At 44.3% G+C, this 25,707-nt stretch overlaps 1 non-coding gene across 1 annotated transcript; it reads left to right on the top strand.

The window, feature by feature from the left end:
* Positions 1-12,813: 12,813 nt before the first annotated feature.
* On the top strand, positions 12,814-12,888 carry Trnas-uga (transfer RNA serine (anticodon UGA)). The gene has a single exon. It is a non-coding gene; the product is annotated as a tRNA-Ser (tRNA).
* Positions 12,889-25,707: the final 12,819 nt, after the last annotated feature.

Raw genomic sequence — 25,707 nt, 5'->3', positions numbered from 1 at the left:
GTAATTTTCCCCGAGGGCATGCAGCTTTACCGTATGGTTATATGATGATGGCGTCCTCTTGCATAAAATATTCCGGAGGTAAAATAGTCCCCCATTCGGATCTCCGGACGGGGACGTTTTTATCAGAAGAAACAAAACTGGCGTTCTACGGATCACAGCGTCGAATGCCAGACCCCTTAATCAGGTAGGTAGGTTAGAAAATTTAAAAAAGGAAATGGATAATTAAAGTTAGATACTGAAGGGATTAGTGATGTTCGGTGACAGGAGGAACAGGAATAGAGGTCAGGTATATATGTTATAAACACAAAATCAAATAGGGGTAATGCAGGACTCGGTTTCATAATAGATAAGAAAATGGAATTGCGGGTAAGCTACTATAAGCAGCATAGTGAACGCATTATCGTAGCCGAGATACGTCATGGTGGTGGTGGTGGTTAGTGTTTAACGTCCCGTCGACAACGAGGTCATTAGAGACGGAGCGCAAGCTCGGGTTAGGGAAGGATTGGGAAGGAAATCGGCCGTGCCCTTTCAAAGGAACCATCCCGGCATTTGCCTGAATCGATTTAGGGAAATCACGGAAAACCTAAATCAGGATGGCTGGAGACTGGATTGAACCGTCGTCCTCCCGAATGCGAGTCCAGTGTGCTAACCACTGCGCCACCTCGCTCGGTGAGATACGTCGTAGATCTGCTACCACAGTACTTAAGTTTATATGCCAACTAGCTTTTCAAACGAGGAACAGATTGAAGAAATATCTGTTATTCACTCTGTTATTCAATCTGTACAGTGAGCAAGCAGTGAAGGAAACCACAGACAAATTTGGAGAAGGAGTTAAAGTTCATGGAGACGAAATAAAAACTTCGAGGTTTGTCGATTAAATTTTAGTTCTGTCAGAGACAGTAAAGGCCTTGGAGCAGCAATTGAACGGAATTGACATGGTGTTGAAAGGAGGATATAAGACGAACGTCAATGAGATGCGTTTTGTTATTTGGGCAGCAAAATAACTGCTGATGGCCGAAGAAGAGAGGATATGAAATATAGACTGGTAATGGTAAGAAAAGCATATCTGAAGATGAGAACTTCGTTAACATCGAATATACATTTCAGTGTTAGGAAGACCTTTCTGAAAGTATTTGTCTTGTGTGTAGCCATGTACGGAAATGAAACATGGACAATAAAACATTTAGAGGATGAGAGAAGAGAAGCTTTTGAAATAAGGTGCTGCAGAAGTATGCTGAAAATTAGACGCCGGCCGCGGTGGTCTAGCGGTTCTAGGCGCTCAGTCCGGAACCGCGCGACTGCTACGGTCGCAGGTTCGAATCCTGCCTCGGGCATGGATGTGTGTGATGTCCTTAGGTTAGTTAGGTTTAAGTAGTTCTAAGTTCTAGGGGACTGATGACCACAGATGTTAAGTCCCGTAGTGCTCAGAACCATTTGAACCATTTTTTTTAATTAGACGGGTAGATCACGGCACTAATAAGGAGGTAGTGAATAGCATTGCAGAGACAATGAATTTGTGGCACAACTTGAGCAAAGAGTGGATCGGTTGATAGGACACATTCTGAGACATCAAGGGCTCACCAATTTAGTGCTGGAGGGAAATGTAGAGAGCAAAAATCGTAGAGAGAGACCAAGAGATCAATACACTAAGCAGATTCAGAAGGATGTAGGTTGCAGTAGTTATTCGAAGATGTAGAGGCTTGTACAGCGTAGAGTATCACGGAGAGCGACAGCAAACCAGTTATAGGACGGAAGACCATAGCAGCAACAGTGGCGCCGAAACGTAAATAAAGGAAAAATGCGGTCGTTTCTTTTATGTAAAATGGCTTCGGGAAATGGCGCAGACAACCACGGGCAAAGCTCAGAATCACAGATAAAATTAAATTGTAAGTGCTCTGCACTTAGGGCAAGAACATAAGGGAATTTTTAAAATTAACATCTGTACACATTGATATAATGAATGTAAATATATGTAACATTATAGCACTAAAAGTTAAACTATTCTATAAACTATTTAAATTAAAGAACCCAGCAGATAACAAGCACAAACTTAAAGTATCATAAAAAAATCCTTCTTACAAAATCTAATCAACTTCTAAAAGCAATTGTAGGCTTAAGAGTCTAAGAACTTAGAACTAATTAGAATAAGAAGTAATCAATAAATAAATAGTAATAGTGTGTTCTTAGTACGGTGTTTTTGCCTTTTTTAAATTTTACTCACTCAAATGAAAATGGAGGATGTCGTCTTCAATCTTATTACAGTAGCCGCAATACGGAGAATGTATTAACTTTAACAGGTGTTTCATTCAGTATGCAGCCATGTGGCCTGCTCTTAATGCTTGAATGGCAACCGTCTCTTTCCGCTTAAGATCACAATTTCGAAACCATGACTTATGAGTTACGTGCTATTGAATGCCCAGTACTAAGTTCCTTTGATGTTAATGTGCTCGTTACAGAACGTTCATCATTCTTCTTCTTACTTAACTGCAAGCCGTCGGTAGTATTAACAGTGCGTAAGGGATATTGCAGGCAGTGCAAGTTCTTGTGCGCATTTGGCAAGCTAGACAGTGCGTTCACGGCCCATAATGCCAATGTATCGGTTGGGAACAGATTTGTAGATATCTTTCACTCTCGTAAGGTGTCTTAGGACGTCCTGCGAAAGACAGCATTCAGTTTTCCCCGAACCTGCTCTGGCGACGCACAACGGAGAACTCAATTCGATACGTATCTAGACTCTCGACCTGTGTTATGTTGCATAATGTTATAGTAAGGCCTGTAAGATAGAGAGTAACTCAGTTGTTGCTATTGACGTTTCTACGAATAGGGAGAAGAGTTTACCCGAATGCGGTTTCCGCAGAGATGCCTGGTATTTTCGAGTCAGCTGCAAACACGCTGTGCCATGCTTTCGAAAAGCATTCTTAAATCATGGACTACTTTACTAGCCTGACACTCATGTACCGAATAATGAACGGATCTGGAATATCGATTGTTACCGCCATGTTTCCTGGGTGAATATGAAACTGATAAGTGCTTCATAATCGACATTTTCTTATAAACTCAATTTTATATCCTCTTCCCCTCACGTACCGAGCGAAAGAAACTATCGGTTGATATGCCTTTGTATGCGACCTAAACTCTCCTGTCTTAGTCTCACGATGCTGTTCGAGGTATACGATGGTATCAGCGGTCTGTCTTCTTCGAATACAGGCTCACGAAATTTACCCAACTGGTCTCCGCGAGAGCTAAGTAGTCTTCTTGCAAGGTTGCAATTCATGTTCTCCAAATTATACAAATGTATTATGCTCCTGAAATTCGTCCCATGTGTATTGTCGTGCTTACTTGATAAACATTCCAGGCGTTGAAATAATATTCTAAAATCGGTCGTGCCAGCGTCTTTGATGTGCTTTACTCAAAGGATCACTGCACCTTTCCAGAATCCTCCAAATAAATCTAAAATCATATAGGTCTACGTTTTACCCCTAAACGCTTATACAATGTATGACGCCCTCGAGGCGTTCATCACAGATGATATCGAGGTCTTTCAGTTGTTGGCATTATCTGGCAGTTATTCGTATTTAAACAGAGCTGCCTTTTATTACGCCAAGTGGAAGCTTTGACCAAGTACTGCTGCTTTCCTTTACGATCGTAGAACGGCAGAGAACTTCTTTTTTGAAACTTAATGTTTAATATTTTCTGTAGACAATAGCGTTGTTGGTCCTATGTGATAAATCGCTTGTCCATTGAGAACATTAGCGGACCTATTAGGCCTCCCTGTCTCACTCCCGACTTTCCTTTCGTTTGTGCTAAACATCCGCCGTCCGGTATGAGCTACTTGGTTCTGCTACTCAAACATTCATCGAGGCAGTGACATACCTGTCAAGATCCTTCACACGATCCTGTCTTGGTTAGTATCCGATGATGAAATACACTGTCGAATGACTTGAAATGTCGGAAGACGGAATCTACTCGCATGTAACATTTGCAACACATCTTGTGGAGTCAGCAAGGACAGCTGTCCCACTCCTTTCTTTCTTTGAAGCCTGTACTGACTGATATGCACGGAAATGCTTCGGAATTGTTTGACACCGTTAGTCTTGATCTCTAATTGCAAAATTTTTGGGAAAATGACAATCGGAGAAAACATTTGTATGCTACAAAGGCTTGAAACAGTGATGGAAAAATACCTCAGAAAATGGGCAACTTTGGTAACTGTGTCAAAACAAGTGTAATCACCAAAAAGTGATAGACAAAATGTTAATTTATATTTAGAAGTTCATCATGGATCGATGTGAACCAATAAATATTTTAAACATCAAAGTGGACAACATTCAGTTCACACATTCGGATTTCTTAGAGTATTTCGAAATGCATGTTTTCCCCAGATGTCACTGTAAAGAAGGTAGCAATATAGCTACACGTAACATGTTACGCAATGAGTAAAGGTTCATCAGGCATGCTTGGGAAGTAAACAATTTTTGTGACTGTGTGTTGTTTGGAGATACGAAACGACGAACTCTCCGTTACGGTGGAACCGACAAGGATCGTTTCAGTCAATTTTCTTCCTCATCTTCGCTCTGTGCAATTTGATGCGTTTTCTTTACTCTTGGTGGCGCACCAAGGGTCGGTGTGCCGACAAGCCTGGATGTGGTTTTTAGGTTGTTTTCCCCATGCCACTAGAATATCGGGCTGGTACACAAGTCCGTTCTCAGTTACACGTTTAGCAAATATTTAGAAAACTTTTGCCCACCTTCGTACGAATAACGCTACAGGAAAACAGCTGGGGTACACACATTCCATTCCGGGAGGTTTCGTCCGAGGGCTGGCCTATCTTCCAGTCCAGGAAGCGGCGCGTTAACACGCATGGCTATCCGGGCAGATATACGTTTAGCATATGACAATTGGTGACTGGGGAAAATACTACGAGACAGCGGAGGAAAAAGAATCCGGAGATGGGGAGGAAGACTACATAGAAATGGCGCAGATGACTGCAGTGGTCACCAGGAATCGATACAATGCATTACACACTGCAGGTGGACTAGGAAGGTTGGGTTGGGTTGGGTTGTTTGGGGGAAGAGACCAAACAGCGGTTAGCTCACTGGACTCGCATTCGGGAGGACGACGGTTCAATCCCGCGTCCGGCCATCCTGATTTAGGTTTTCCGTGATTTCCCTAAATCGCTCCAGGCAAGTGCCGGGGTGGTTCCTTCGAAAGGGCACGGCCGACTTCCTTCCCCGTCCTTCCCTAATCCGATGATCTCGCAGTGTGGTCTCTTCCCCCAAACAACCCAACCCCAACCAAACAGCGAGGTCATCGGTCTCATGGGATTAGTGAAGGACGGGGAAGGAAGTCGGCCGTGCCCTTTCAGAGGAACCATCCCAGCATTTGGCTGGATCGATTTAGGGAAATCACGGAAAACCTAAATCAGGATGGCCGACGCGGGATTGAACCGTCGTCCTCCCGAATGCGAGTCCAGTGTGCTAACCACTGCGCCACCTCGCTCGGTGACAAGGAGGGGAGCCCCTTGTTTGGAGGAGGAATGTCAAGGAGAGGTTGCAGAAAATAAAGAAGCACTAAGAGCATACAAAAAGTTAGTAAGGAGAGAAACTTTCTTCTACGTAGATAGTGTCAGGCACGAATGAAAAGGACACTAACCGAAAAAAAAGATGCAGGTGGGCGGAATTAAATAGTAAGTGAGTTCATCAAATCCAGGTAGCGACAATGTGAAAACAGTTCTGAAGTTTCGTAATGTTATGTGTGGTGTCACCGCCAGACACCACACTTGCTAGGTGGTAGCCTTTAAATCGGCCGCGGTCCGTTAGTATACGACGGACCCGCGTGTCGCCACTGTCAGTGATTGCAGACCGAGCGCTGCCACACGGCAGGTGTAGAGGGACTGCCTAGCACTCGCCCCAGTTACACAGCCGACTTTGCTAGAGATAGTTCACTGACAAATTACGCTCTCATTTGCCGAGACGATAGTTAGCATAGCCTTCAGCTACGTCATTTGCTACGACCTAGCAAGGCGCCTTTATCATTTGCTATTTATCTTGTGATGCATGTACCGTCAGACCGATGTTCACCAATTATGGATTAAAGTTAAGTATTCCAACAGCTACGACCTTTTTTTGCTAAAGTCTAACTTCCTTAAATGTTCCAGACCTCACGCCAGCCTGCGTGAGCTTAACGCGTGCCTTTCGGCTACCAATCATAGTGGCTTGGCTGTCTTGCCAAGTCACAACATTATAGATGCGCAGCTCTCTAAATTGTTGAAAAAATATTGTCCAGGCTAGCGCCGCAGCGGCAGAGAAGATTACCATCAAACAGTGCAACGTTTCAGGGTAACTAACTGGAAACAGCGATCAGACTGTCCAGAAGTACAGCCCCGGCGCTGGATAATATCTGCGGTGTCCGGACATTTGCCACGCCGGACATTTGCCACGGTTTTACCTGCTCCGACCAGACATAATATAGCTCGGTGCTGTGTATGTGGGACGGGTTCTCCCACTTCCTTCCTGGTTTGATGTGCTACGTTTTCGCTGACAAAGATGTTATCTGGATTGTATCCACGGTTCCACCTGCTGCTGTTGAAAGAATATGGAAGTTTGGGGTCGTGTATTGATTTAAGGCCAGTTGAGTCCGCCCAGGTTTCTAGGTCGTCCCCACTTTTATCCGTGTGCCTGTACCCCCAGGCCGATCCATGACAGTTGAAGTCGCCCATTACTATTTTCGTTGGTTGTGAGTTGAAGTCGGTTGGCTCACTGAATCTGAACTCGCTGCTCGGTGGCTTATATATAGACGTCACAGTGCAGGACTGTAGCTCTACAGTCAAGATTTCGATGTCTTCATGAGATGTCAGTTCTGCAGATATAATACCTAAGCCCAATTTGTGCGAAGATTGCGCTGCCATATTGCTCGTGTGGTCTTTCAATTACTAATTTCATTCCGTGGATCTTTGGTCTTCTATTTGTGGGGCCAATGTGGGTCTCTTGGATTAGTAAGAGATCACAGTTGTTTTACATGCTACAGCAAGTAGCACTTCTTTCTCATGAGAGAGCCCTTCAATGTTTATGGACATTATATTTAGCGCTGGCTTTGATAAAAACCTTTTGTGGTGTCTTGGTGTTGAAAGGATTGACCGTTAGGCACAGGCCTAGCGTTGCCCAGGTACGCCCGATAGTTGTCATGATCTTCGGGGAGGCTCCTTTCGTGTACCCAGCAAAAACCCAGGTCTGTGCTTTTCACCTACGTAATAAGGAAGCAAGGAGGAAACTCAACATAAGCTGGAAGGGACAACATCTATCTCACTGCGACACACCAAAATATCTTGGGATTAAACTTGACCGTCTCTCACCTACAAGGAACACTGTTTGCCCACAAAGATGAAAGTGACTGCCAGGAACAACATCATCCGCAAGCTAACAAATAGCAGATGGGGAGCGCAACCTACAGTTCTCCGCACGTCAGCTTTAGGTTTATGTTTCTCCACTGCGGAGCACTCGGCACCCGTTTGGCAAAATTCCATCCACGCTGAACAAGTAAACATAGCGTTGAATGAGACTGGACGCATCGTGACAGGATGCCTCCGCCCAACTCCCACAAAGCAGCTGTACCACCTCATGGGCATAGCCCCGCCAGACATCAGAAGAAGGACTGACGCAGAAATCGAGAAACATAAACAGGAGACAGAGCCCAGGCATCCAATGTTCGGATACAATCTTCAACCTCGCCGACTTAAATCAAGGAAGAGTTTCCTACGAACAACTGAAGCAACTCTTTTATCGCCTAGAGCACGACGAGAAGAGCTGTGGTACAATGTGGACCCAGGAAGACCAGGGAATAGCCCCAGGGAAGAACCCACAGCTGGCTCTGAACTCCCATATACGAGCTGGAAAGCCCTGAATAGACTACGAACAGGCGTATCAAGATGCAGAGCAAACTTGGAAAAATGGGGCTACATCAGTGCAGACGAGCCCTGCGAGTGTGGAGAACAGCAAGACCCACAACACCTACTGGTCTGCAGGAAAGTAAACAACCCGTGTTCGACTCAAGACCTATTTGAAGCAAATGACAAGGCTATTCAAGCTGCAGTGTATTGGGCTTCACGTGCGATATGAAAATCGATCTGTTTCGCATCCTTAGCGCTTATCATTATATGTTAAGTACTTTCCTATATTATTGTAGTTAATTTACCTTATAACCATGTATTATTGTATTATAACTGCTTCTCTTGCACTGTAATATAATTTTTTTTTGTAAAATGGTGATGTCTTGGATACGATAAATAAATAAAATAAACCTGCTCCGAAGGGTTGGGTCCCTTGTCTCCCCCCCTCCCCCCCACCCCTCCTCATCCTCCTCACCCGCCCGCCCAGTTTGCTTTCGAAGTTCCTAACGTGACCATCAGTATGGAAGTTATTACAACGAACAAGGGCAGGCCTCCTGCTCATTACAAAGGTTACGCGTATCTTAAACACAGAGAATCTAAAGAAGGTGTTGTTACATGGATGTGCTTACGCCGAAAAGCGGATCATTGCAAGGGAAAGCTGCTTTCGAGGAACGGAGAAGTGTTGAGTGTATTAGAACATCTCTGTGGACCACCTGACGATGCAGCTCTGAAAGTGAGAAAGCAAGTGGAAAGGGCGAAGAGAAGGTCTCGAGAAAAAACCACACAGTTATCGTACGCGGATGAAATGGGAAATCTACATAATAAAGCTTATGACTTTGTTACAGTGATAGCTAATTCAGAATCTACGAAGAGAACAATGCGTCGTCGATGGAGTCAAGAGTGGGGGAACCAACAAGAGCCGGCCAGTGTGGCCACGCAGTTAAAGGCGCTTCAGTCTGGAACCGCGCGACCGCTACGTTCGCAGGTTCGAATCCTGCCTCGGGCATGGATGTGTGTGATGTCCTTAGGTTAGTTAGGTTTAAGTAGTTCTAAGTTCTAGGGGACTGATGACCTCAGATGTTAAGTCCCATAGTGCTCAGAGCCATTTGAACCAACAAGAGCCTAAGAACTCTTATGAAATTGATCTTCATGAAGATCTATTAAAAATGGGAGATGGCAGTAGTTTTCTTCTCGAAGACGGTAGATTAGAGGTGAGAATAAAGATTTTCAGTGGAAGCAAAGGAAAAGAAAGTTTAAAAACATGTTCCCATTTTTTTATGGATGGAACATTTAAGAGATGCAGCAAGCAGTTTGCACAGATCTACACCATACACGTAGACTTAGGAGGCCCGATTAAAGAACAAACATTCTTCCTAATATACTTGCACTGCTCCCTAATAAGAAGAAAGACACATATGTTCGTCTGTTTCGTCTGATAAAACAGGCAGTGGTGTCCTAAACAAGTAAAGATGGACTTTGAGACAGCTGCGATATCGGCCATTTGTCAAGTTTTTCCCCAACTGAAGTAAATGGATTCTATTTCCATATGAAGAAGAGTTTATGGAGAAGAACTCGTGTTCTCTGTCTTACTGAGAAGTACTGCTAGAACGAGGATTTAAGACTTCACGTCAGCATGTGTGCAGCGCTGGCAGTTGTAAAACCGGAGGCCATAAGCAATGGATGGATTGAGATTCATACAGAAGCTCCTGATAACGGAAGGTTCTCTCAATTTTTTGACTACTTTGTGGATAACTGGCTAGAGAATGAGGTTATCGCAATAGAAATGTGGGACTGTTACGAAAAAAGGCACCGAACGACGAATGCTGTTGAAGGGTGGCACAACAAAATAAATAGTATTATTGGAAACCCTCACCCAAAAAATCAACTATTTGGTGGAGTTCTTGAAAAAGGAAGCAGAGCTCACAAACTACATGTACATGAAATTGGAAGTGAATCTTGAAGGTAAGAAGAGGAAGAAGAAGCACTTGAAGCTGGACGACAGGATAGAGAGAATCATAAAGAATTATGAAGGGACTGGCAACATTAGGCCCTACCTTGAAAGCCATTGCCCATATTCAGAAACTGGACTAAAATATGTTAACAATAATGTATTAAAAACTATGCAGACCACCGAGTCCTCGCAGGTTACTGACATAAAATTGTTAAAACATTGAAGCAGCATTATCGGAGCTAATATTAAGTTGTAATTGTAAATAGAGTGTACATTAGTTCAGCGTGTTTAGGCTGATTTTACACACGCCAGAATGGTAAGTGGTCATTTATCATTTTCACGGTCCAAAGCCTGTGCAAAGTGTGATGCGAATCAGCCTTTAATGTAAAAATTAAAAAGTGTTTCAAGCCGCACAAAAGTATCCCTATTGTTGTCACGTTAAGATAACTTTTTTCTGCCTTCCAATATTATGGCCATACTATTAAATAATTGTGAGTTCTAAAATAATTTTCTGAAGCTTAAGAATCGCAACTATCACCTAAAATATCATGGTTTGTTAAACTGATGGTACACGCTCTCGTAAAAGAAAATGGGAACTGAACCTTTGAATTGCACCTAAAATTGACATTCCAAAACTGATCTGATGCTAAGGTAGACAATTTTGGCACCTCAAATATTTTTAATTTACGTTTAGCTGCAAACATTTATAATAGATGTAAATCTACGTAAGTACATTTAGATATAGTCCTTTAAAAATTAAAATTTCTTACTAAATTGTTGATTATCTTTAAACAGGTCAGTAAAAGCAAGGATCTTACTACTGAAATTTAATTGTTACTAAAGAATATCAGAAACAAATGTATTAGACCTATTTTTCTTATACATTAGAGACTTTCTGAAAAGATATTTGATCATTTCCTCTGTCACTGACAGTGTAATTTCAGTTGCTTTGCAACACCAGGGATATCTACTTCTAAATTATGTTTGCAGCTGTTCTCTTTTCGAATTCTGGAATATTTACTTCGTCTTCTTTGGTGGAGGAATTTCGGAAAATGCATTTACTAACTCCACTTTAGTGTCACTGTCATCAGTAACATTACCGTCGCTGCCACGCAGTAAAGGTACTTACTGAGGCTTTCCGCTGGTTTACTTAACATGACACCAGTATCTCTTTGTATTTTCCGTCACATTTCTAGAGCGAGTTTCGTTGTGAAAACTATGAAATGCATCTCGCATTGAAATCCGCACCAAACTTCGAGCCTCAGTAAAACTTCACCAATCTTGGAGATTTTGCGTTCGTCTAAATTATACGTGCCTTTTGCGGTGTTCCTGCAACAGCTTTCTGTCGTGTTTTGTGTACCATGGGGGATCAGTTCCGTCTCTTATTAATTTATTTGGTATGAATATCTCGAGTGCTGTTGATACTATTTCTTTGAACTTACGCCACATATGGTCTCCATTTACATAGTTTGGAAGGATTGGAGACTATCTCTTAGAAAGACGTCACCTGAATTTTTAGCTGCTTTTATAAATAGATATATTTCGCGTTTAGTTTTGGTGAATTTCTTTGTTATGGAAGTGAGCCTTTCTACGACTGCGTGTTCACTAATCCCTGTATCCGTCCCGGGTTCCCGGGTTAGATTCCCGGCGGGGTCAGGGATTTTCTCTGTCTCGTGATGACTGGGTGTTGTGTGATGTCCTTAGGTTAGTTAGGTTTAAGTAGTTCTAAGTTCTAGGGGACTGATGACCATAGATGTTAAGTGCCATAGTGCTCAGAGCCATTTGAACCAACCTGTATCCGTCGTGATGCTCAGAATTATTTGTGGCTAAGAGGTCAAGTGTGTTTTCGTAACCATTTACAGATTTGAATCACCTCGTCAACTAATTGTTAAAAATAATTTTTAAAAAAGCATTTAGAACAATTACGGAAGTTGTTTTCTATTTACAATAGGGTATGAAAACGTATTTTTGTCAACATGCGGAAGGTAGATTGAAGTAACTGCCAACTATAATTGTATGAGTAGGGTACCTATTTGTGATGAGACTCAAGTTTTCTTTTCTTTGAACTGTTCAGCAACTGTTTCATCTGAGACAGGGGCTCGGTAAAAGGAGCCAGTTATTAATTTATTCCGGTTGTCGAGTATAACCTCTGCCCATACTAAGTCACAGGAACTATCTGCTTCAAAGTCGATTGTGAGCTTACATTATTTTTCCTTAAGTTGTCCTTCTTGTTTCTGTTGTAGCGCAGATAATTACAATTCCGGTTTTCCCTCCAGAACCTAAGATGCTTTCTCTGTGACCCTGTAAATACCAGAGCTAAGCAATGTAGAACAACAACGTACGTTACAGCCGTAGCATTCTGTATTACTTCATTTCCTTATTTCTAAAATTTTAAAATAGTAAGTCGACTTTAGATGACATGTCAATCATAGATATCCTTATCTCTATTTAGTGAACGTGTTTTCAGTTGAAACTTCCTGGCAGATTAAAACTGTGTGCCCGACCGAGACTCGAACTCGGGACCTTTGCCTTTCACGGGCAAGTGCTCTACCAACCGAGCTACCGAAGCACGACTCACGGCCGCTCTCGCAGCTGTATTTCTGCCAGTATCTCGTCTCCTACCTTCCAAACTTTACAGAAGCTCTCCTGCGAACCTTGCAGAACTAGCACTCCTGAAAGAAAGGATATTGCGGAGACATGGCTTAGCCACAGCCTTGGGGATGTTTCCAGAATGAGATTTTCACTCTGCAGCGGAGTGTGCGCTGATATGAAACTTCCTGGCAGATTAAAACTGTGTGCCTGACCGAGACTCGAACTCGGGAAACATCCCCCAGGCTGTGGCTAAGCCATGTCTCCGCAATATCCTTTCTTTCAGGAGTGCTAGTTCTGCAAGGTTCGCAGGAGAGCTTCTGTAAAGTATGGAAGGTAGGAGACGAGATACTGGCAGAAATAAAGCTGTGAGACCGGCCGTGAGTGGTGCTTCGGTAGCTCAGTTGGTAGAGCACTTGCCCGTGAAAGGCAAAGGTCCCGAGTTCGAGTCTCGGTCGGGCACACAGTTTTAATCTGCCAGGAAGTTTCATATCAGCGCACACTCCGCTGCAGAGTGAAAATCTCATTCTGTGTTTTCAGTTGTTTTGAACATTGTCCCACTACACTTTATTAACTAATGTTTTTAGAGAGTAAATTAATATGGAATATGTCGTTCTTCTTTTCAAACATTCACAAACCCATTTATTCTTTCCCTATTGTCTTTTGGGTATGCAGTTGTAGTAATTAAAGTAGGCACAAATGCAGCGATAAAAAAAGAAATGATTAGCGTACATTTGCATTCTCGTTTCATCGTTCCTTTCTTGTTGCTCCCATGCCGATGGCTGTTTCTATCGCAATCAGTAAGCGTGAAAGGAAGCTACCGTACACACAGAGGAATGTATATTTATACTTGGCAGAACTAATTACATGCTGACATAATCGTCGGTATTGCTTTCGTTTCCCAAAAGTTGTAAATATTTTGATTTCGGAAAAGAAGCTCTGCATTTGGCCAAGATGTCGAAGAAGAAGGTCCCTTATGTACTGGTTGTATCGAGTAAGATGTGGATACGGCGGTGTGAAAGCGGACACAGGTAGTGCGGGGAAGGGCGTCCCTTACCTGAGGGACCGCTACTCAAGCTACCTGGCGAAGGGGCAAGTGTGGCAAATGCCCGGCGTGGCAATCAATATCTGCTATCCCATGATCGAGAGATGAGCTTAAAACCTGCGAAGATCCCGACACATAGTCCCCGCCCACCCCACTTAAGCTCCACCCCTGATCAGCAAGATGCTCCGCCGAACCGGAGCAAAACGATACACATTGTCGCAGATATGTTACTCCTAGAACGAGAACTAGAAAATGAACAATTTCCGACGTATAATGCAAAGACTTTAAGTTTCAGGTATTAATGTAAACGTTTACAGACACGAGTACGATTATAACTGTGTGTTATTGATGAAGTAGAAGTGTCTATAACTTAAAATGGATTTCCGGTACCTAATGGTATTTACAACAAGCGGAACAAAAAGTCACGAATGATTTAAAATAATAAATGAAAGCAAAGTACAAACGTGCTGTCTGTTAATTATAATGTGAGCCAATTATCATCAAATTAATCGCTTAATATAACGTGATCTTTCGGGAAAACTACACCTCACAAATAATGTGGTTGGAAATGCTACGTATGTCGGTAATAAAAGCTTACGATGCCGCAGATGGCAACAGAGTTTATTTCTTTTATTCATCCAAAAAAATCTTTCCAGATTATAAGACACAGAACAAACACAAACCAAAACAGCACAGTAAAAATACTGTGTTATTTCAGTAGAGACATAAATGTAAACTTTATCCACCAAACAGCTTGCACTATTTGCATTAGCTTCACTATCTTGTTTCTAGTCTCTGTATCTCAAACATCCAAAATATTCTGCTACGGAATAGAAGCAATAATCTAATAAGAATAGATAGGCCTACTTGTTCCCAATATCCTCACTTGACTCAATATTTTTATGTTTATAAATTGTAGCTTGACTCATTAGACCTAAAGAAATGAAGAATATAAAAATCATACTGATAACAAAAACGTTATGGAGACAGTCGTATTTTCCATACGCAAATGCAGGTACTGTTTCCGGTCTTCCGTTGTGAGGGAACTATAGGGGGTGGGGTGAGGTCCCGTTCGTGAGCGAGCTGAGTGCGGGGTGAGTGTCGCAGGGAGGTAGAGTGGGGGGGGGGGGGATCCTCGCTGGGATCTTCGCAGGTTTTAACGTTTGCTATGTCGAGGTCCTCAAGGGGCAAACGGATGCCGTTAAACATTTGAAACAAAGTGTGGAAGAAACGAGGCTTTCTTTCGAGAGGGGGCCGGCAAGGGGTGTGGAGCTGTCGCGCAGGAGGTCCGAGTCGAGTCGGAGAACAAAACCCGCCGTTGTTTGGGGCGGGCTTCTGCGACACAAAGCTGCTGGCCGGCGGGGCGCCCACGCGGGCCACCGGCTGCGCGTCGCCGCGCCACAAAGCGGCCGCCGGCGCCCATTGTTATACACTACCTGCCCGCCGTTCCCAGGAACCGCAGGCGCCGCTCCACACAAAAAGGGCCGCGTTTTTGTCAGCGCGCTGGTGCTGGCATTCCACAGGTGCGGCGCCGAGCTCCGTCCGACCGCCAGCTCTGCGCGGCCACGCACGCCCGCCCGGAGAGCCTTCAGTGCCGGCACCGCGCCACCACTAATTGACCCGACAGCACCTGACAAAACTCTACCATCTGGTGAGCAAAATGTATGAAACAGGCGAAATACCCTCAGACTTCAAGAAGAATATAATCATTCCAATCCCAAAGAAAGCAGGTGTTGACAGATGTGAAAATTACCGAACAATCAGTTTAATAAGCCACAGCTGCAAAATACTAACACGAATTCTTTACAGACGAATGGAAAAACTAGTAGAAGCCGACCTCGGGGAAGATCAGTTTGGATTCCGTAGAAATACTGGAACACGTGAGGCAATACTGACCTTACGACTTATCTTAGAAGAAAGATTAAGGAAGGGCAAACCTACGTTTCTAGCGTTTGTAGACTTAGAGAAAGCTTTTGACAATGTTGACTGGAATACTCTCTCTCAGATTCTAAAGGTGGCAGGGGTAAAATACAGGGAGCGAAAGGCTATTTACAATTTGTACAGAAACCAGATGGCAGTTATAAGGGTCGAGGGACATGAAAGGGAAGCAGTGGTTCGGAAGGGAGTAAGACAGGGTTGTAGCCTCTCCCCGATGTTATTCAATCTGTATATTGAGCAAGCAGTAAAGGAAACAAAACAAAAATTCGGAGTAGGTACTAAAATCCATGGAGAAGAAATAAAAACTTTGAGGTTCGCCGATGACATTGTAATTCTGTCAGAGACGGCAAAGGACTTGGAAGAGCAGTTGAACGGAATGGATAGTGTCTTGAAGGGAGGATATAAGATGAACATCAACAGAAGCAAAACGAGGATAATGGAATGTAGTCGAATTAAGTCGGGTGATGTTGAGGGTATTAGATTAGGAAATGAGACACTTAAAGTAGTAAAGGAGTTTTGCTATTTGGGGAGCAAAATAACTGATGATGGTCGAAGTAGAGAGGATATAAAATGTAGACTGGCAATGGCAAGGAAAGCGTTTCTGAAGAATAGAAATTTGTTAACATCGAGTATAGATTTAAGTGTCAGGAAGTCATTTCTGAAGGTATTTGTATGGAGTGTAGCCATGTATGGAAGTGAAACATGGACGGTAAATAGTTTGGACAAGAAGAGAATAGAAGCTTTCGAAATGTGGTGCTACAGAAGAATGCTGAAGATTAGATGGGTGGATCACATAACTAATGAGGAAGTATTGAATAGGATTGGGGAGAAGAGAAGTTTGTGGCACAACTTGACCAGAAGAAGGGATCGGCTGGTAGGACATGTTCTGAGGCATCAAGGGATCTCCAATTTAGTATTGGAGGGCAGCGTGGAGGGTAAAAATCGTAGAGGGAGACCAAGAGATGAATACACTAAGCAGATTCAGAAGGATGTAGGTCGCAGTAGGTACTGGGAGATGAAGAAGCTTGCACAGGATAGAGTAGCATGGAGAGCTGCATGAAACCACTCTCAGGACTGAAGACCACAACAACAACAACACCTCCACGGCACCGCAAGCCGAGTTGCGTGGCCACGCTGGTTGCACTCAGTTCACCAGGAATCTGGAATGCCTACCTGTTGTTGTGGTCGTCTTCAGTCACGAGACTGCTTCGGTGCTGACCATGACGCGATTGTGATTACGAAAGCACCGAGGAGGATTAAACAAGTAGAAAAATATGCATTTAAAGTAAACTACATAAAAGGTAGTAGCGCCATACGTCAATGAGAAACTTGCAACTTTCCGTGCAGGCCAGGAGTACGTAGATGAGCTACGGCCCCAGCAGAACAGTTCATATTGCGAGAGACCCTCCTTACTATACTTACAGTCAACCCACACCCCAACATGTGTCGATCATGTGCAGCTTTTCCTGCGTTGGCTACACTTTGGCGCATTAAAACTCCTCTGCATACAAGAGCGTTACCTGCGGAAAGCCCCACGTAACTTCACGCTAGTCTATCGTGTGCGAGCTGTTTCATGTCTGCGTAACTACTGGAACGTAGACCCAAAAAAATGTTCAAATGTGTGTGAAATCTTATGGGACTTAATTGCTCAGGTCATCAGTTCCTAACCTTACGCACTACTTAACCTACATTATCCTAAGGACAAACACACACACCCATGCCCGAGGGGGGACTCGAACCACCGCCGGGACCAGCCGCACAGTCTATGACTGCAGCGCCCTAGACGGTTCAAAAATGGCTCTGAGCACTATGGGACTTAACATCTGAGGTCATCAGTCCCCTAGAACTCAAAACTACTTAAACCTAACTAGCCTAAGGACATCACACACATCCATGCCCGAGGCAGGATTCGAACCTGCGACCGTAGCGGTAGCGCGATTCCAGACTGAAGCGCCTAGAACCGCTCGGCCTCTCCGGCCGGCGCCTTACACGGCTCGGGAATCTACATCATCTGAATCTACTTACTCTGCTGAAGCCTTGATCTCCTTCTACAATTTCTCGCACATTTCCCTCTTTTACAAATTTGATTGATTAGCCCTGCCGGCCTTGGTGGCCGTGCGGTTCTAGCCGCTTCAGTCCGGAACCGCGCGACCGCTACGGTCGCAGGTTCGAATCCTGCCTCGGGCATGGATGTGTGTGATGTCCTTAGGTTGGTTAGGTGTAAGTAGTTCTAAGTTCTAGGGGTGTGATGACCTCAGATGTTAAGTCCCATAATGCTCAGAGCCATTTGAACAATTTGATTAGTCCTTCGCACTCTGGATGTGCCTTATGAAGCGATCGCTTGCTTTAGTCAGGTAATGCCACAGCTCAGTTTACTCCCTGATCCACGCTGCCATTTGACGGGTCACAACAGGAGTGAACAGTGTCGCTATCGAGTTGAGAGACAGTGCGCTGTTAAATGAAACTGTTTAATGTGGCGTTTACAGTGCTACATTCAGACGGAATCGCCGACTGTTCTACCTAACTGTCTGTACTCTCCTTTAGAACCACGTTTACACTTCATAAAACTTATCGTCCATCCGGAGGCTACACTCTAGACAAATACTTTCAAAAACTACTTCCTAATGCTTAAATTTGTGTACACCGGTATCTTAAACATTTCTATTTTTCAGAAACGCTTTCTTACTTTTGCAGTGCATTTTATGTGCGCTCTGGTTGGTCAAAATCAGTTATTTTGTTGCCGAGATAGTAAAACTGGTTTTAGTGTCTCCTTGTCTAATTCCCTCAGCTTCACCTTACTTCATTTCAGTGCACTCCTTTGCACTTGTTTAACTTCTCTTGATGTTCACACTGGGTGGTTATAATTGAAGTGCAGCTACATACGGTCTGTAATTATGGTATGGCAGCGACAATTAACAGACATGCTTTTGACTCAATGCGGATCCGATTTGCGATAGAAAAAAATGTCCCAATTTTGGCCATCATATGCAGATGTGGCGTTGTACACGTTTTATGTGACGATATGATATCCACGCTGTCATATGACAGGCCATAACGTGAGTGAGCAGTGTGCCTATCGACGTGAGAGACCACGTGCTGTTCAGTGGCACTGTTTTATGTGAATAGCAGCAATTGCAGTGCTGCACTGAGAGCGTATCGCTCAAAGAAAGGTCTGAGGAGGGGCGCGGCGTCATTAAATGGTTGAAGGAAGGCGATAATGAAATTCGAAGTCACGGGTACGTTGTGAAACGTCCCCTTAGAAAAATTATACGAGACTGCTTAACCTGACACACAATATTTTTTAGCGCAACGCAATCTGACTTTCAATAATCCCTACAAAACAATGGCCCTGACTAACTTTAACCTATACCTTTCACAAATCACTTACCTCACAAAAATCTTCCTTACTCGAACTACTGCAATACAGCGAGCGCCACTATTGCCAGCTAAATAAAAGATTCAAACTACAGAAGGCACTAACAACTGATAGGGATAGTTAGCAAATGAAAGATTTTAATAGAGAACAAACACTGTATTTACTTTAATATCATCAAAAGTCATAATATATGTAATTTCAAAACTCCGCCATTTCCTTCCACACATCCACCACTGCTGGCGGCTCACCTCTAACTGCCCAACGCTACGCGCTGTTCACATCCAGCTGCCGCTGCCCAACACTACAATGGCAGACAACAATGCAAACTAGCCACAGACTGCACACAGCACAGCCAGTGATTTTCATACAGAGCGCTACGTAACGTTGCCAATAAGAAAACATAAACAGCCTACTTACAGTTATGTGATTCCTTGAAGAGGAAGGCGTCCTATCCCAGTGGAAGTTACTTGGTTGCTGTTGCTCTAACTGACCATGCAGCATGTGCCCTGGGTAGTGCTAGGGTTCGCGCAGTCTCAGTCAGAATTGTCAACAGAATGGGAAGTTTTTCGGTCTATTTTCGATTGGTACCCGTTCAAGATCCACACAGTGCAGCAGCTGGAACCTCATGATCAGCAGCAACGTTTTGGGTGTGCTCTTAGGTTTCTGGCACGGATCGAAGTTGATGACACGTGGCCAGGTAATATTCTATGCAGGTAACGAGGTACTTTTTAAATTATAGTACAAAGGCCTACCGAATTTAGGGTACTGTTACACTGAGTGTGGTGCACTGAAAGCCACTGCAATTGCTGTATCTGACTTTGTGGAGTGAATTCACAAGCACCTTTATTCGCGGTCTGTTCTTCTTTGAAGACAGAAGACAGTACACGCAGAGGGACTGTCTGGTGCAGCCGGCCGCGGTGGTCTAGCGGTTCTAGGCGCTCAGTCCGGAACCGCGCGACCGCTACGGTCGCGGGTTCGAATCCTGCCTCGGGCATGGATGTGTGTGATGTCCTTAGGTTAGTTAGGTTTACGTAGTTCTAAGTTCTAGGGGACTGACCACCTCAGATGTTAAGTCCCATAGTGCTAAGAGCCATTTGAACCATTTTGTCTGGTGCAACGTGACGCTACACCCTATCGAAATCTTGTAAGCATGTCATTCCTGCTTTGGAAGGCCGCAAATATGTGGAAACCACTGTTTCCTGAAAGATGGTTAATAACAAAATATACATTATATCTTCTTCACCTGTTTGACCTTTTCTGGCCGGCCGCTGTGGCCGAGCGGTTCCAGGCGCTTCAGTCCGGAACCGCGCTGCTGCAGTGGTCGCAGGCTCGAATCCTGCCTCGGGCATGGATGTGTGTGATGTCCTTAGGTTAGTTACGTTTAAGTAGTTCTAAGTCTAGGGGACTGATGACCTCAGACCTTAAGTCCCATAGTGCTTACAGCCAATTTTTTTTTTTTTATCTTTTCTGCCCACGTCTCGTTCCTAATCCATTACATGTGGAAACGTTTCTATAGACTTATTTTTTTCTTGCATTCACAGCGCCAGGTAAGCACCTGGTGACCCAAATTCGAACTAATTTTTTCAAGCGTAAATCGGTTCCGCATTAACTCATTAGTACCGCTACCGAGTTTCACTGCCATACGACAACTAGAGCCTACACTGGGCCTCGATGACAAGCTGCGTTTTAATTGCAACTGACCGGTATTATAAGCAGTTTTAAATTCAGTAACCGTTCCGTTCAACTCTTCTTCGAAATTCTTCCCCGTCTCTGACAGTATTATAATGTCACTGGCAAACCTCACAGTTTTTATTTAAACTCCCTCAACTTTAATTCCATTTCCAAACTGCCCTTTCCTTTAATGGACGGACAAGGGCACTGTAGGCAGTCACTTTAGTAGAACTGTTACATTTTGTAGTGTTCTGCCAATAAAACGCAGTCTTTGGTTTGCCTTCCCCACCCCATTTTCTATGTCTTCTTTCCAATTTTAGTTATTCATAACTGTAATTTCTATGTGTTTATCTGAATTTACGGCCTTCAAATTTGACTGGTTTAACGTATAACAGAAGTTCAACGGGTTACTTTTAGCACTCATGTGGATGACCACACACTTTTCATTATTTAAGAACAATTTCCATTTTTGCACCATACAGGTATCTTTTCTAAACCGTTTTGGAGTTTTTTATAATCTTCTGATGACTTTAATACATGATGAGCGACAGCATCGTCCGCAAACAACCTAAGACGGTTGCGTAATTTCCGTTCGTCTCATTGCGTATTTCTTCCAGTTACCTTTTGTACTAAAATATAGCAGTTCTTTCTATGGATGGTCAAGCTATGTTACTAGTCAGTGACACGTCATTGGAAAATCAGTTTTGTCCTGAAGTTTTGCTCGTCAGAGCATGTTTCCATCAACAAATATGAAGTTTTTAAATCGGGTCGTTCTCTTTTATACGGTCTGTATAAAGGTTGTTTCAAAATAAATTCACGGGTTTTAAGGCTTTGTAGCATTTATTGCATTTAACGTACCATCATAAAAATACACTCCTGGAAATTGAAATAAGAACACCGTGAATGCATTTTCCCAGGAAGGGGAAACTTTATGACACATTCCTGGGGTCAGATAAATCACATGATCACACTGACAGAACCACAGGCACATAGACACAGGCAACAGAGCATGCACAATGTCGGCACTAGTACAGTGTATATCCACCTTTCGCAGCAATGCAGGCTGCTATTCTCCCATGGAGACGATCGTAGAGATGCTGGATGTAGTCCTGTGGAACGGCTTGCCATGCCATTTCCACCTGGCGCCTCAGTTGGACCAGCGTTCGTGCTGGACGTGCAGACCGCGTGAGACGACGCTTCATCCAGTCCCAAACATGCTCAATGGGGGACAGATCCGGAGATCTTGCTGGCCAGGGTAGTTGACTTACACCTTCTAGAGCACGTTGGGTGGCACGGGATACATGCGGACGTGCATTGTCCTGTTGGAACAGCAAGTTCCCTTGCCGGTCTAGGAATGGTAGAACGATGGGTTCGATGACGGTTTGGATGTACCGTGCACTATTCAGTGTCCCCTCGACGATCACCAGTGGTGTACGGCCAGTGTAGGAGATCGCTCCCCACACCATGATGCCGGGTGTTGGCCCTGTGTGCCTCGGTCGTATGCAGTCCTGATTGTGGCGCTCACCTGCACGGCGCCAAACACGCATACGACCATCATTGGCACCAAGGCAGAAGCGACTCTCATCGCTGAAGACGACACGTCTCCATTCGTCCCTCCATTCACGCCTGTCGCGACACCGCTGGAGGCGGGCTGCACGATGTTGGGGCGTGAGCGGAAGACGGCCTAACGGTGTGCGGGACCGTAGCCCAGCTTCATGGAGACGGTTGCGAATGGTCCTCGCCGATACCCCAGGAGCAACAGTGTCCCTAATTTGCTGGGAAGTGGCGGTGCGGTCCCATACGGCACTGCGTAGGATCCTACGGTCTTGGCGTGCATCCGTGCGTCGCTGCGGTCCGGTCCCAGGTCGACGGGCACGTGCACCTTCCGCCGACCACTGGCGACAACATCGATGTACTGTGGAGACCTCACACCCCACGTGTTGAGCAATTCGGCGGTACGTCCACCCGGCCTCCCGCATGCCCACTATACGCCCTCGCTCAAAGTCCGTTAACTGCACATACGGTTCACGTCCACGCTGTCGCGGCATGCTACCAGTGTTAAAGACTGCGATGGAGCTCCGTATGCCACGGCAAACTGGCTGACACTGACGGCGACGGTGCACAAATGCTGCGCAGCTAGCGCCATTCGACGGCCAACACCGCGGTTCCTGGTGTGTCCGCTGTGCCGTGCGTGTGATCATTGCTTGTACAGCCCTCTCGCAGTGTCCTGAGCAAGTATGGTGGGTCTGACACACCGGTGTCAATGTGTTCTTTTTTCCATTTCCAGGAGTGTATATCAAAAGAAAGAGCAACTGAAAGAGTTTTGTTTGCATACCTCTACGCAAAGAGAAGAATTTCGAACGACAAAGAGTGACTGAACGACGTGTTGAACGAATGACAGTCTTTCACGCGTAGTCCCAAGAAATCATTCCGGAAGGATAGTCGTGAAAGCAATTGCAGTTGTTATCACGCTCTGAAGCATGCAGATTACCGTTTTCGTGCCAACTTGGCGAACGAAATGTTGCTGAATGAGGATGAAGATTTTCTGAATCCTGTCGTCTTCTGTGATGAGTCGACATATCACCTAAGTGGAAATGTGAAAACACATAATGTGCGGATCTGTAGGTCAGCAAATGCCCGCGAAATGGGCCTACAGCTGCAACGAGACTCTAGTAAACTGAATGATTTTTTTTGTACTATATCCTGGCGGAAAGTTTATGCGTCTTTCTTTTTCGGCAAAGCAACTGTAAATGGTGTTTGTTATCTTGATGTGTTATAACTATAGATCTTGCCTCAACAAGAAGAAGCTGAAGCAGAGAACTTTATTTGACAGTAAGATGGCGTGCCGCCTCGCTGGCATGACTCAGTACGCGAATGGTTAAACCACATTCCAATGTGGATTGGTCGCAAGATGCCGTATGACAGACCTTGTTTTGTGCAACCTTCACGCTCACACACGATATGACGCCAAGCGGATTTTACCTTTGTGGGTTCATAAAGAACCACGTGTATGTTCCCCCGCTACCAGCTGATCTACCCGACTTCAGAAACAGCATGTTTGCAACAATTACTCCAGGCGCAGTGATCAAGCAACCGTCTATGTACTCAATGTGTTACGAATGGTACTCACATTGAATACGTGTAAGAAAAACTGAGTTGTTCTTTCATTTGATGTATTATTCAAAGTTGTAACTTGAATTTAATAAATGCTACAAGGGTTAAAATTCGTATATTGATTTTGAAACCCCCTGTATTGTAAACGGTAACGGTCCTATCAACCTTGCGTACTCCTGAAATTACTGTGGGTATCGTCATTCCGTCGTTCCAACTACAAGCAAACGCGTAGTTTTTCTTTTTTTTCTTTTTCTTTTTTTTTCACTACACACGTTTCGTCTTATTGAGGCAAAGCGTCATCAGTGGTCCGAAATTAAAAAGATTCCAATTCCATTGGTTTTTAAGATCGAAAAGCAGTTCATTAACCGTTTGTTGGTTTTTACTTACGGTGATTTGCGCTTGGTCTCTCGCCTACATCTGGAAATGCTGGCACGTCTTTGGTGCTTTCTTTATTAGACAATGATACTTGCAGCCTATTTTTTATTGCTTTACTTGTGGCCGTAAACTCCGGAACAAAAATACGCTCGGGAATTGTAAAGCAACTACGGACAATATGGCTACACAAATGAAGAATCCTTGAAATTACCGTTATTTCTGTCGCTTTTATTCCGTTAAATGCGACCAGTTCAGTTCTGTCTCGAAGAAAGAACTGAACGCAGTCTCAAATGTGGTCCGATACTTATAAACTTGTATTTTTTCCGGCTAACGACAGTGCGGAACTGTATCAATTGGCTTCCTGGAGTTAAGAAATGTGACATCAACCTTGCGCCGATGTCTGCTCACAAGGACAACACACGGCAACCGGATTTTTGCAATTTTTATATGTATGGAACGCAAGTTCATAACTGAAATATCAGTTATACAAAGCAGCTTCAGGCAACTCTCCAAAATTCTGGAGAAAATCGACTCGACATTTTTCTGGGCGCTTTTTATACCCTAAAGTAAGAGTGCCTTTTCGACAGGCAACATGGCTTTGTGGTGGAGCTATAGCTCACCTTGTGTGGCGTCCTGGGTTCTATTCCCAGGTAGGAAAAATGTTTAAACAAGGACGCTTGCTCTACATGCATTTCCGTGAAGAGTAAAAGACATGAAGATAAAGAAAACTTGTAATCTTTTTAATTGAAACAAGCTCTGTTAACCATCTTTCGTAGAAAACTAAATTTTCGTGTGTGATATGTAATTAGGAATGAGAAGACATGCATTTTTCATGAAAATGATACACACATCAAAGTAAGTATTGCATCACCCCGGTTCCCAGAACTCCTGAAGATACACTTTGGCTGTGAATATTGTATCACAGCCACAGTTCGTTTGATTGTTCAGAGATGTCACTAAACCCTCCCAGAGATGTGAACAACCATGCATGAGCAACGTCTATTAGACGGAGGGGGGTCCGACAGCCGATCAGTTCCAGTCATTCCACCACGAAGGAGGTACACGGCTCGTGTTGTCTGTAGTTCAACCACGCCTAGACGGTCAATACTGCTGTTTGATCGCTTTCGCATTGTTACTTTGTGCCAGGAAGGGCGCTCAACAATGTAAGTGTCTAGGCGTCTCGGAGTGAACCAAAGCGATGTTGTTTGGACATGGAGGAGATACAGAGAGACAAGAACTGTCGATGACATGCCTCGCTCAGGGCGCCCAATGGCTACTACTGTAGTGGATGACCGCTACCTACGGATTATGGCTCGGAGGAACCCTGACAGCAACGCCAACATGTTGAATAATGATTTTCGTCTAGCCACAGGACGTCGTGTTACGACTCAAACTGTGAGCAGTAGGCTGCATGATGCACAACTTCACTCCCGACATCTAAGGCGATGTCCATCTTTGCAACCACGACACCATGCAGCGCGATACAGATGGACCCCACAACGTGCCGAATGGACCGCTCAGGATTGGCATCACGCTCTCTTCACCGATGAGTGTTGCATGTGCCTTCAACCACACAAACGTCGGAGACGTGTTTGGAGGGAACCCGGTCAGGCTGAACGCCTTAGACAGTGTGTCCAGCGAGTGCAGCAAGGTGGAAGTTGCCTGATGTTTTGGGGTGGCATGGTGGTCATGAAAGACGCGGTAACGGTTGTACGATACGTGAATGCCATCCTCCGAGCGATAGTGCAACCATATCGGCAGTT

This window comes from Schistocerca cancellata, chromosome 3 (genome assembly GCF_023864275.1).
Source record: "Schistocerca cancellata isolate TAMUIC-IGC-003103 chromosome 3, iqSchCanc2.1, whole genome shotgun sequence".
Lineage (NCBI taxonomy): Eukaryota > Metazoa > Arthropoda > Insecta > Orthoptera > Acrididae > Schistocerca > Schistocerca cancellata.
This window is presented reverse-complemented; position numbering and strand designations above follow the sequence as displayed.